Consider the following 13,923-nt stretch of genomic DNA (forward strand, 5'->3'; position numbering starts at 1 on the left):
ATAGCATTACAGGTGATGCGTTACCATGGAAACAAGAATGAAAAAAATCAATTAAACCATCATTTCACTTTTGGAACTGCATATTTTATAAAATGGCTTACTTTCATAAAAATTCATTTTTTTTGGAAATTCCAAATTTTAAGGAAAAAGGTCAATGCTTCTTAAATCGTCGGAATTCGTAATTTAATCTTAGCAACTCGTAGACATATGTTTCGATTTGTGAAAGAAGATTATTTTTTTTACATGCCAAAAATGTTTACACGAATGTCCACGAATCTTTATTGATTATTCGTAATGAGCTCGCAAAGCATCCTGAACAATCCGTAAGACATCGTTAACCGATTGTAAGGGCACGTCAATCAATCACAATCCCTGATTGGTTTGCTATTTTTTATATGATTGTTTTACAATTCATTTACGAATGATTGAGAGTAGTTTACGAAAGTTTTTCGATGGATAAAAGAATAAGTACTGTTATGCGCGAGCAATTTGCGAATACTTGAAAAAACTTAACCATGGACCAAGAGGATTAGGCTGCCTAGCCATTGGGGGCAGGAGTCGAAAGAAGCTTTGGTGTAATATTAACTTGTTTTTCTTGTAAAACATGTCAAATCTCACTGAATGCTCAGTTGAAGTATGAATTTATGAGTAAATGCAGTCCTGTTGAAAAATACATAATTTACTTAAATAAAACATTCGTATTTAACTGCAAATATTCGTAAAAAGCTCGTTAGGTTATAGTAAACCATTCATTGATTATTTATACAAGCTAGGAACAAATTGTACAAATTCTAATTGCACTCGCAATTATTCTTAATATCGTATGCATTCGTAAATTGCTCATATTTAATCGCAAAGAATCTTGAACTCTTATCGTAAACGCATCTCATTTCTTCTATGTAGATTCAAATTGATTCACCAAATCTTCAAAACAATACTGCTTTGCTTTTCAACAAACGGTCGGTTTTCCAATTGGAACAAATTGTGCTCCTCTACTTGCTGAGCTATTCTTACATTCTTATAAGACTTTATTGCTGATCTGATCTGAAAGAAAGAACATCGTTTGGCTAGATCATTTAATCTCAGTTTCCGCTATAAAGATGACGTACTATCGTTAACCAATCCTAGTTTCGAAAACTTGATACATCGTACCTACCCAGAGAACTTGAGATAAAGTACACTGTGAAATCAGCCTCATATCTTGACCTACACTTAGAAATCGATGGTAAAGGGAAACTATTGACCAAACTTCACGACAAACGTGATGACTTTTCATTCAGAATTGTCAACTTTCCTTTCATCTGTGGCAACATTCCTTCAGCACCTGCTTATGGAGTGTTCATATCACAACTCATACGTTATGCCAGAGCTTGCCGAAACTACGCAGACATTTTGTATCGCGCTAGAACTCTAACAAATAGGTTTCTGGAACAGTTTATGTTGATAAAAGATTGAAGTCATCATTACAGAAGTTTTATGGTCGTCATCATGAACTCGTGGATCGTTATGGTGTATCCATCTGCACCATGAAAACTGATTTATTCAACGGGTCATAGTTTTCCTTTCCTCGTTTTTCTACCTCGGACTATACTTTTTATGAACAACTCGGCGGATGTTTCTAAAAAAGCAGAGGATGCTTACCCTACTGGTGCACCTGGTCCATGCTTGATTGCGTTTTTTGAGTTCTAATAAATATTTCGTATGTCTTTATTAGATTATATCTATATTTTTTCCTTATGGAAGAGTCATCAAGGGAACCACAGTTTAATATAATAAGGATAAAGACCAGTCAGGGAAAACAAACACACATAACAAAAAGCACGAAAATTTCTTTCCAAAATAGTTTACCGATCCAAAAAAAAAAAAATAAGTAAAATTATTTTTAACTATTTTTAACAATTTTAACCTTAAGCAAATCACAATAAGTCCTTTACTTCATTCGAAGTTTGATTTTTTCCTTAGTCTTAATCGCAGTATTACAGGCTGGTGCGAATCTTAAATTTTCGTCGTGCAGGTCCGGGTGTTTAAAAGAATAGGCATGGAGCAGCGCTAAGCTTGTCGTAAAAGGCGACTAAATAGTGCTAAGAAACCTAGCCGGGGGTTAGGCGCTCTGCCCACAGAGCAACTGGGATGTGTGCCCCAGGTGGTGGAATGGGGTACCCCTGGCATGTTACATGCTGGGATTATCAGGCTATTATACGGAAAACCTGACCGCAAACCATAGTGGTGCACCGTGTTGGGAAAGATGCCACGTTCCTCGCACGTTAAAGAACCCTGCTGTGGTATTTGATAGGAGTAGGAACCTTTGCGCTCCGTTCCTCTAAATTGCCCGACCTTACCCATCCCCCCTTTTTCTAGTGGCAATCAAAATTTGTCGACCCTGTTGTCCTTGTGACCCATCCCTTTTTTTTTATCATTTCATGTTCATTTTATCATCAATTTCATGTTCATCGTCTGAACATAGCTGAAATATTGCTGCTCGGACGTTAAACCCCAACAAACAAACAAACATAAATTTTCGTCGTCTTCGTCTAGATTCTTTGTTGTTTCAACTGTATGCGCTTCGATCGGTAATCAGTCATTTTGGTTTACCTCCAAGTGTTATAGTTTGGTGATCGGGCGTGATATTATTCTGGTATTAGTACTCACAATGGCTGATCGAACTAAACCATCATTCCCGAAGTTGACTTTTCCCACAGTAACCGTTTTAACACAACTCAGTGATTTTTTCTGCATGAATTTGAACAATGTCTCCGATTTTAATTCTCACTGTGTTATCTCCTGTAGTTTTGTGATATTTTCTATTATTCTGGTTAACACCGACTCCAAAAGTGTTCTAACAACATACATTGTCTTTGTGACTGTTTCCTCACACAATTTGCATCAATTTTCATGTATTCTTAATCTACATCGCTAATGCTCGGGTATTGAATTACGCATATTTCACGTCCATATAGAAAATGAGCTGGATTTAACAGTTCGAGGTCATCCGGATCTGATGAAAAGGAAGTTAAAGGTCTGTTGTTTAGGACTGATTCGATCTCTATAACAAGAGTTTGTAGGTTGTTTAAATCAATAAGTGATTTTCCTTACATATTTTTCAAATTTGTCTTTATTAATCCTATAAGTCTTTCGCACTATCTGCCAAACCATGACGACGCGCGTTTGGGGATAAATTTCCACTCTATTCCTTTTTTAAATGATTTTTGTATTATTTCTGATTCGTAGTTTCATTGCATTTCTTCTGAAGCTGCTTTGAATGTAGTTGCATTATCAGATATTTTTGGTGTTGATTTTCTGCTACAAATGTCAGGAAAGCTTGCAAAAATGCCTCTTTAGATAAATTTTAAACAACTTATAAATGTTTCGAGCTTGACGATGCACACGTTGAGAGACAAAAATAACATTTGCTCAGAACGCTCTCCTTATTTTTCAAAAAGAAGGTTTCAGTAAATTCAATACCAGTAGTAAATATTGCAATTTTCGGTATGGTTTACATGTGTTTCAAGGAGAAACTTCTCATCAGCAGCATTAGAACAAAATAGTTGGGAAGTTCAAGATTCAAAAGCAAATTGTATACAAGAAGTACTTCATATCTAAATGTTGAAAAACAATTCCATAACTTTTCTACTTATATCGTAGTATGTCATCATTTGATGTAATGTAAATACTGAAGACAGATTAACGCAGACCAATACCGATATTGTACACTTCACTTGTTCCGGTTTCTTGAGCATTATTGCAATAAACCTTTTTTTATTGAAATAGTTCTATTAGCAAAGTGATTTAAAACCCAAATAATCCAGTCGCTACAATCACTCATAGAAAGTAGAAAAGAAACAGATACGGAGAAAGAGTAGATTATTAGGTTAAAGTGGTATAACATTTGCTAGAAGATGTTAAAAGGTGCATGTTATTAAATGGGGGAGTGGGGTATCAAGTCAGCAGTGAAAAAAGCAAATATTTACTCTTGTAGTACAAGCATATAAATTGGTCAAATGTTAAAGGACAACATTGCTAGTAAAACTAAACCCAAAATTTTTCAGGTTGATAGACCATTTTATGTTATGAGCATGCGTGACTTCCGCAAGCAGAGCTTGGGGAAAAACAAAAGAATGTTTAACATGATCACCATCTATCCTGCTAGGTAACACCAATAAGCCTATTATGGGAATAGATTCGTTTATATGGACCCAATTAAAAAGAAAGATAGCAAGAGAACTAGATGGGTCAACTGTTTCTGAATATTTTTACTCAAATAAAAATTGGTCAGAATGTTTAGTACACAAATTCATATGTAGGTTATAATTGTTTTTCTATTTCTCATCGGGTGAACCGAATCTTCTTTTTGAGTTATTTTGTATGATTGACTCAAAATTAACCTTTCAACCTTAATATTTTATCATTTATGTCTACTACCTCGGATAGACCGATTCTATTAAGAGGCTGTTGATTTCAAAATAAGATAGATCCTATGATATATTAGCACATAGTTATTTTTATCCCACTGAATTTATGTTCCAATCTAATGTATATACAATATATATGTCAAAAAGTCCGTTTGGAATCAACAATGAAAAGCTCAGAAAATGATTTTATATTTACCCAACAAATCAAACAAATTGTGCTCAAATTAAATAGTTATCTCCCTTTTTTCAAAGAATTTCAATGCTTTCTATGTAATTTATTTGTCTTTTATCATTGCAGTTCATCCAAAAATTAAATTTTGAGAAAGGATGCATTTGTGAGATGAAATGGAAATAAAAAATTTTAAAACAAAATTTTTTACGTTCCACCCACTTCCTTGGTTTTGCCCAGACACCATCTTAAGGGGGTACCTTACATCTCTAAAATTATTGTTTTGAAATTTTATTCAGTGTTGAACTTTGATAAAAGAAGCAAAAATGCAAGAAATTTCTAACCACAGGTTTCATGGGAATAATTTTTAATGAACATATAGCGGCGTCATCGACAAAACTTTAGATCTTTAGGATATTGGAATGTCACAAAATAAAACGTTTTGCTGATTTTTGAAGAGAAATTTTCTTTAGGTATTGTGTACCCCTTTAAGTGAGTGGATACGGATGTTTTAAAATAATGGAACATTAGCATCGTTTTCATCCTTATCATTTTATTATTTTTGTCTATTTCTATTGCGTGTTTGGTTTTAATAGTTTTATGTATTTATAATTCTGTGTTCTTTTTCATATAGATGTACTTGTAATCCGACGAACTGAACGAATGAATCAGAAAACAGAAAACAATGAGAAAAGCTTTTTGTCTAAACAAACATTTCTTGAAAAGACGTATTACAATTAGTTTGGTGATTTATGCACTGTTTTGCACGTGGATTTTATCAGGAAACAAAGAGATAAATTGGCTATCGAAAATTTCAAATGAAAATATAACATACATTTTTGCTTCAACTAAAGAAATTATTACAACATCGTTCACCACCCCGTTACAGAGCAATAGAAGAATATACCACAGTTACACAAAATACAACTATCTGCTCGATGCAAACAAAATGTGCTCTATAAACGACGCGAACAGCGGCCCATTCTTAATAGTTCTCGTTAAATCTAGTGTATTGCATATTGAGCACAGAAAAGCCATTAGGGAAACATGGCGCCGTTTTAATGAGTCTACAATCAGTATAGCTTTTCTGCTTGGATATAGCCAAGAAAAGAAGCAAGTTATAAATATGGAATCTAAAAAACATAAAGATATAATTCAGCAAAATTTCAAAGATGACTATTACAACAACACATTAAAAACGATCATGGCTTTTGATTGGGTAATAAAAAGATGTCCAACAGCCAAATTTGTGTTTTTAGTTGATGATGATTATTTTGTCAACTTGCCAAACGTGGTGGAATATCTACGCTTTCATGAAAAAAATAAGACTAATAAAGTGTTTGCTGGATCAGCTATAATAAACGCTGGTCCATATCGAAACAGGAAGAGCAAGTGGTTTATTTCAAAAGAAGATTACCCATATGACAAATATCCGCCGTTTTTCCGAGGAGGTTCGATCATGTTGAATATGGCTGTTGTGAAACTGCTTAAAAATGAAATTCCTTACATAAAACCGATATATTTAGATGACGTTTTTCTTGGATTAGTGGCACATTCTCTTGGCATACAGATATCAAACGAGCAGCGGTTTTCCGGACACATCCCAAGAACAAATCGTCATCTATATTTTTCCTTTCATTGCTTACCTCCGCACAAGTTGCTTGATGAGTGGGTTCGCGTTACCTGCAGCTATAGGCATGGAAAGATATTCCTTAGCCTATACGGCAAGCAAAAATGCTAATCTAGTTTAATAGTGGAAATAATAACACACTAATATCTTGATTCTGAATGGAGGATTTACATTCGCTTTTAAACAATCCATGCATATCAAACGATGAACGATACGACTAACAAGTTTTACATATATACATCATAGACCAGCAAACATATCGTCGTGATGCATTTCTTATTGTAAACATGCTCTTACAGGAAAAGAACATGGATAGTTTCTTTAAAAATTTCGGAATTTTTATCATTTCCTATATACACTGTCACTTTTATTTTTAAAAAAAGTGTTTCTTCAAAAGCATCGACTGAAAGATTCTACTTTTTTCCATGAAATCTGAATATTCTATCTTGTGTACCTGATCCATGCCAAGGTTTTAGTGATAGTCATGGTGTTAAAATGTTTTGACGCTTTATTGTGTGCAATGTTTTAATTATTTTAACATTTGTTCTGAAACCATTATTTTGTCTTTTGATTCGTTGTCTAAATTACGATCTCATGTTTCATACTGTTAGTTTTTGAAACTTATGTCCCCTTGCAGGTCCGGGTGTCAAAAGAATAGGCCTGCAGCAGCGCTAAGCTTGTCGTAAAAGGCGACTAAATAGTGCTCAGAACCCTAGCCGGGGGCTAGGGCGCTCTGCCCCCAGAGCAACTGTGATGTGTGCCCCAGGTAGTGGAATAGGGTACCCCTGGTGTGTTTACATGCTGGGGTTATCAGGCTATAATACAGAAAACTCTACCAAGGACGATGATTGTGATTTACCGTCTATGTATTGGATTCCTTAACTCCACAAGAATCCATACAAACAACGTTTCATAGCTGGATCTGCAAAATGTACCACAAAACCTCTTTCAAAACTTTTAACTTCAATACTCACAACTATTAAAGAGGGTCTGCAGTCCTACCACAACACTTGTTACTCCCGTAGTTGTATCAATTCAATGTGGATCCTGAAAAATTCGAAAGATCGTTTGGAGACAATCAGTTCAAGACTGTTATCGGAATATAATAACATGATTTTTCAACACTGTATACTTCTATTCCCCATACTCAGTTAAATTCCCGACTTAAAAACATTATACATCGTTGTTTTTCCAAAACAGGTGGTTCACCTAGATACAAATATATAGTTCTTGGTAGACATTCCTCATACATTGTAAGAAATAATTCCAAATCATTTTCCAAATATACAGAGGAAGATGCTTACAAAATGCTGGAATTTTTAATCGACAACATATTTGTCCAGTGTGGTGGACGTGTTTTTCAAAAAACGATCGGCATTCCAATGGGAACAAATTGTGTTCCTTTACTTGCTGACCTATTCCTTCACTCTTATGAGGCTGACTTTATAGCTGATCTGATCAGAAGGAAAGAATATCGTTTGGCTAGATCCTTCAATCTCAGTTTCCGCTATATAGATGACGTATTATCTTTAAACAATCCTAATTTCGGGGATTTGATACATCGCATCTACCCAAAAGAACTTGAGATAAAGGATACTACAGACACTGTGAAGTCAGCCTCATATCTTGACCTACACTTAGAAATCGATGGTAAAGGGAAAGTATTGACCAAATTTTACGACAAACGTGATGACTTTTCATTAAAAATTGTCAACTTTCCTTTCATCTGTGGCAATATCCCTTCACCACCTGCGTATGAAGTGTCTTGAAAACTTTTTTCGAAGAACATAATGAAAATATCTGAGTATCGGTCGAATTAAAACTGCAAAATTGTTTAAGAATCGACCATTTCATAAGCAAGAACGAGGATCTGGGATCCCTTTTTTGAAAAAAAAAAACAAAAAAAAAAAACGATGATATTTTGTGACAAAAACGTTTTACACATACAATGAAAAAAAAATTATTATTATATACTTTCAATGGGAACAAATTGTGCTCCTTTGCTTACTGATCTATTCCTACACTCTTATGATGCTGACTTTATAGCTGATCTGATAGAAAGAAAGAACAGTGTTTGGCTAGATCCTTTAATCTCAGTTTCCGCTTTATAGATGACGTACTATCGTTAATCAATCCTAGTTTCGGGGACTTGATACATCGCATTTACCCCAAAGAACGTGAGATAAAGGATACTACAGATACTGTGAAGTCAACCTCATATCTTTGACCTACACTTAGAGGAAGATGGTAAAGGAAAACTATTGACAAACTTTACGGCAAACGTGATGACTTTTCATTCAGAATTGTCAACTTTCCTTTCATCTGTGGCAACATCCCTTCAACACCTGCTTATGGAGTTTCCATACTACAACTCGTTATGCCGTAACTTCGCAGACTTTATGGTGCTAGGTTTCTTAAAGTTAGGCTTCTGGAACAGAGTTATTTTGCTACAAGATTGAAGTCATCACTACATAGAAATTTTGTGGTCGGTATCATGAACTCGTGGATCGTTACGGTGTTTTCATCTGCACCATGAAAACTGATTTGTCCATTGTGTCATAGTTTTCCTTTCCTCTTTCGTCTACCCCGGCTTTGACTATATATGAGCAACTCGGCGGGTGTTTCTAGAAAAACAGAGGACGCTTACTCTACCGGAGCACCTGGTCCATGCTCCCAGGTTTTAGTGGTGTCCGAGTTGCTCATTTGCTTTTGTTACTTTATATGTATTATTTTAGTTACTTAATGTTCTTTGTTGTGTATGTCTGTTTTCCATGTCCGGTCTTTGTCCCTGGATTGCTTTCTTTTGATTTCCGCTATAACCTTGGTTGTCTTGATTACTCTTTCTCCATTACATTACAAGGCAGATTTTCAAATACAAATATTGTTTTTTGTTTCTGCTGAAACAGAAAGAAAAAGTTTTTCCGACATCACAGCCCCCTGAAAAAAATGGCCGGCGCCTTAGAGTATGTGGAGAGTAAATCGGAATGTTTGGTTGTAAATTAACTTTGTATTTTTGTGCCTGTCTGAAAATTGCCAAAATTAAAACGCAAGACCGAAATAAAAAGAAAACCAAAAACAAAAACAACAACGAATGGAATGTTAACAAAAAAATAAACCCAGACACCGAAAACAGATAAAACATATAACACAAATAATCGAAAATACACACAAAAAAAAAAAAAAAAAAAAGAGAATAAATAGGCAACACGGACTTCACTAAAAACTAAGAGCATTTTCCCGATGCATCGATTGGGCAAGTAAACTCATTGTGTCCAGAAATAAACTCAAAACACTGAAGAGAAATGTTCTCATGGTTGAGATAACAATATCTGTCATCATGTCTTTTTTTCTTTGGCGTTGAACGTAAAACTTTTAAATTGATGACTTACGTCATGCGGAAATTATTCAATTCGCTACCTTGCAGTAGAAAACACCATTATTTTGCGATCACCCTCTCTCAAAACAGAGGCCAGGCAAGGATCGAAAACTATATATAAAAGATTCTAAGCTTGATGTAGAGGACAATATCGATAAATAAACTAGCCTAGAGAGCAATCATATTGTTTTCGACATAAATAATGCCTTGTCCGCAGCTTATCAGCGCTTCAGGCAATATCAGATACGTAAGGATAGACCGCGGCCTTAAATTACCAAAAATAAAAAAATGTTTAAATTAAATATTGATTGTTGTTATAAATTCTATTCATTCCTTTTTTTCCGTCGATTCCCTCGGTTTTTAATTCTATTTACAATTATCCACCTGGAATCATTGATCCGCTCTTGAATATCACTGTCCAATCATACGCAATTTATCATTATAATGCCCTCTACATCTCGTTTAATAAATATGGCGTCAATTGCTGTTAAATGCAACAATTTCTAGCCAAAGCAAACATATTAAAGACAAATGAATGTATGTAAAAACTTGCTCTACGCCCATACTGGCTCCTTGGATAAAGGCAAGTTATGTCCACATTTTGTTTAATTAACAACTGCTTATGTAGACGAAATGCATTAAAATGATTCACTTTAATTTTTGCTTTTTTTCACTTTTCTACATTTCCTTACATTAATCATCATGTATTTGAGAATTTTTTAGTTTTAATTTTGTGCTATGACCTACCATGCGTACTTCTTCATTTATAACAAATATAAAGGGGATTATAATTAAACAGCTTAGATTAAATCAAATTCTAACCAAAGCAAAAAAGACATTAATTGGGAAATAATATACATACACCCGAATTCCTAATAATATGTTGGAATATAAGTTTGAAGGAACAATTTTATACTTCATCTCCTGAACTCCTACATAGTTTATTGTGTGATTTAACCATTTTGTGTAATAGTCCCGAAGAATCAACCAAACAACAACCATCAAAGAGCCGCAATATAATGAGTGGTAGAGCAAGTATTGAAGGTCAAAAGGGAGAACTTAAAGTACAACAAAATTAAATAATGCACATGCAGAAAAATGTGATATCAATAAATTAAAGTTTAAAACAATTTAACTTCGGAACATTGACAAAATCTAAATAATACCAATAATATCAGACCACTCAACAATGAAAATTGAAAATAAAATTTGAACTATCGTCAATTCTTTTGCGGTACATGACCGCCAATATAATGCGTATCGAAGTTATTTTTTGGTACCATAGTGGTAACAGTTTACAATTCGTTCATTTCATATGTAAAACGTAGTTCCGTATAATCGTGATGTCTTAATACAGAAATCGGATAGTAAACATGTTTGTGCAGTAGTGATGATTAATTTTGTTCATAGAGCCAAGATGACTGTATGATAACTCTCGTGAATGTCCTCGTGGCTGGTAAATATCTCTTCGTGTGTCCCCATGTAAATACCAGTCCACATAAAATTCAAACACTGCCAATGATAATGTGATTCATGGTGAAGAAAAAACCTACCAAACAAACGATGTTTGTATTAATCTACATATGCTATACTTTCAGATAACAATAATCATTTCTGCTTACAGGTCTGCACTCTTTAGAAAATCATATGTTCATATCCCAGTGAAATAAAATCAAGAACGATAACTTTTGCAAGAGAAATGAAAGGAACCAAGGCTATAGCGGTAATCAAAAGAATGTAATCCAGGGCCAAAGATCAGACATGGAAAACAGACATACACAACAAAGACCATTAAGTAACACAAGTCATACACAACAAAGAACATTAAGTAACGCAAGTCATACACAACAAAGAACATTAAGTAACACAAGTCATATAAACAAAGTAACAAAAGCAAATGAGCAACTCGGACTCCACTAAAAACTGTGAGCATGGACCAGGTGCACCGATAGTGTAAGCGTCCTCTGCTTTTCTAGAAACTTTTGCCGAGTTGCTGATGAAAAGTCAATTCCGGGGTAGACAAAAGAGGGAAGGAAAAATATGACACGTTGAACAAATTAGTGGCGCAGATGGGAACACCGTAGCAATCCACGAGTTCATGATGACGACCATAAAACTTTTGTAGTGATGACTTCAATCTTGTAGTAACATAACTCTGTTCCAGAAACCTATTTGTTAGACTTCTAGCGCGATACAAAACGTCTGCGTAGTTTCGGCAAGCTCTGGCATAACGTATGAGTTGTAATATGAACACTTCATACGCAGGTGGTGAAGGGATGTTGCCACAGATGAAAGGAAAGTTGACAATTCTGAATGAAAAGTCATCTCGTTTGTCGTAAATAGTTTTCCTTTACCATCGAATTCTAGGCGTAGGTTAAGATATCAGTCTGACCTCACAATGTCTGTAGTATCCTTTATTTCAAGTACTTTGGGATAGATGCGATGTATCAAATCCCCGAAATTAGGATTGTTTAAAGATAATACGTTATCTATAAAGCGGAAACTGAGATAAAAGGATCTAGCTAAACGATATTCTTTCTTTCGGATAAGATCAGCAATAAAATCAGCCTCATAAGAGTGAAGGAATAGGTCAGCAAGTAGAGGAGCACAATGTTCCCATTGCAATGCCGACCTTTTGTAGAAAAATGCGTTCATCACACTGGACAAATATCTTGTCAATTAAAAATTCCAGCATTTTGTAAACACCTTCTGTATATTTGGAAGATGATTTGGAATTATTTTCTACAATCTATCTCTACCAAGAACTATATATTTGTATCTAGGTGTACCCTCTTTTTGGAAAAAAAAAACAACAATGTATAATGTTTTTCAATCGGGATTCTAACTGAGTATGGGGAATAGAAGTATACAGTGTTAAAAAAATCATAGGTTTTAATGCATTTATATTCTTATGATAGTCTAGAACTGATTGTCTCCGAAATATCTTTCGAATTTTTCAGGATCCACTTTAAATTAATACTACTACGGGAGTAACCAGTGTTGTAATTGGATTGTTGGGTTTTTGAAAGACTGCTACTTAATAAGTCCATACTATCTGCAAATGTGTTAGCACATATCAATTGTTTACTTCAATTCAAAAAATCAATATATACTTTATGCCAATTGTCAAAAATACTAACATTATAAACGTTTAAAAATAATATTTCTTTAAGTTTTGACTGATAAGATCCTTTTTATTTGAAGATTATTGTATGTTTAATGAATGATGATAAATTGCCATATTCTATGCGATATTTTGCAGATAACAATATTTTTTTTGGTTTTTCTTTGAAAAGAAGGGGGTGTACGTCCATTACGCCCTCATCTGGACCCGACCTTGGTTATTCAATCAAAACGTATACGGCATCATTAATTTGTGTTTTGCGTAATGGAAAAAAAGATTAATAAAATTGTAACATCCATTTGTAATATAAAACATACGTATCCACATCAACATTGAACTTATTCTAGAGGTTAAAGCTTTTGTGGTAAAGTGGAAGAGTAAACGTCTCAAAAGAGGATTATCATTGGTTCGTTCCCGGAGGAGACATAGATAAAAAAGATGGATGACCGGTTTACTCAGAAGTAGCATAATGCATTCTGGCAGGGTGATATACCAATGGGTGTGTTGGGTTTCTGTGAATAAGCAAATTGAAAATCGTGCTTATCACGTGTCGGACTAGTACAAAGAAGGATTTAGATGTTTTCGTCAATAGTACGTTAAACCACATTTATTCCATAGATCAACAATATTTAATATTCGATTAGAGGTTTGCGCATTAAAGAATTGATTTATTGAGTAACATTAAAAAAACATGCCACTTATCGTTTTCGAGTACACTTTTTACTTAAATCTACATGTTTCTGTGAATTGTTTGCCATATCAAACCCTCAATTATTTGCTTTTGTTACTTTGTATGTATGATTTTAGTTTCTTTATGTTCTTTGTTGTGTATGTCTGTTTTCTATGTCTGGTCTTTGTCTCAGGATTACATTCTTTTGATTACCTCTATAATGTTGGTTCCCTTGATTACTCCTTAACAGGTGAGTATTAAACGGACCAATATTGGTTAAGGTTTCCTTCACCCAATTGGGAAATGTAGTTATTTAGCTATAATTTAATTTGATTTACAACAACCTTTCTGATTTGTTGTTTCTCTTTTAGCGACCTACGTTATTTTGTATGAGCTGCTTTTGTACTATGACGTCGTTAACTTCGATTGGTTCGCACTCCGCGATTCAAATAATCCCAAACAAAATAGCGTTTTATTTACAAACCAATTATTCATATTTGGACTGTTATCTATTAGAAATCAAATTATAAGGAAAGCATTTTACA

This window comes from Perna viridis, chromosome 7 (genome assembly GCF_037379345.1).
Source record: "Perna viridis isolate PV_CMFRI_1.1 ecotype Kerala chromosome 7, ASM3737934v1, whole genome shotgun sequence".
NCBI classification, from domain to species: domain Eukaryota; kingdom Metazoa; phylum Mollusca; class Bivalvia; order Mytilida; family Mytilidae; genus Perna; species Perna viridis.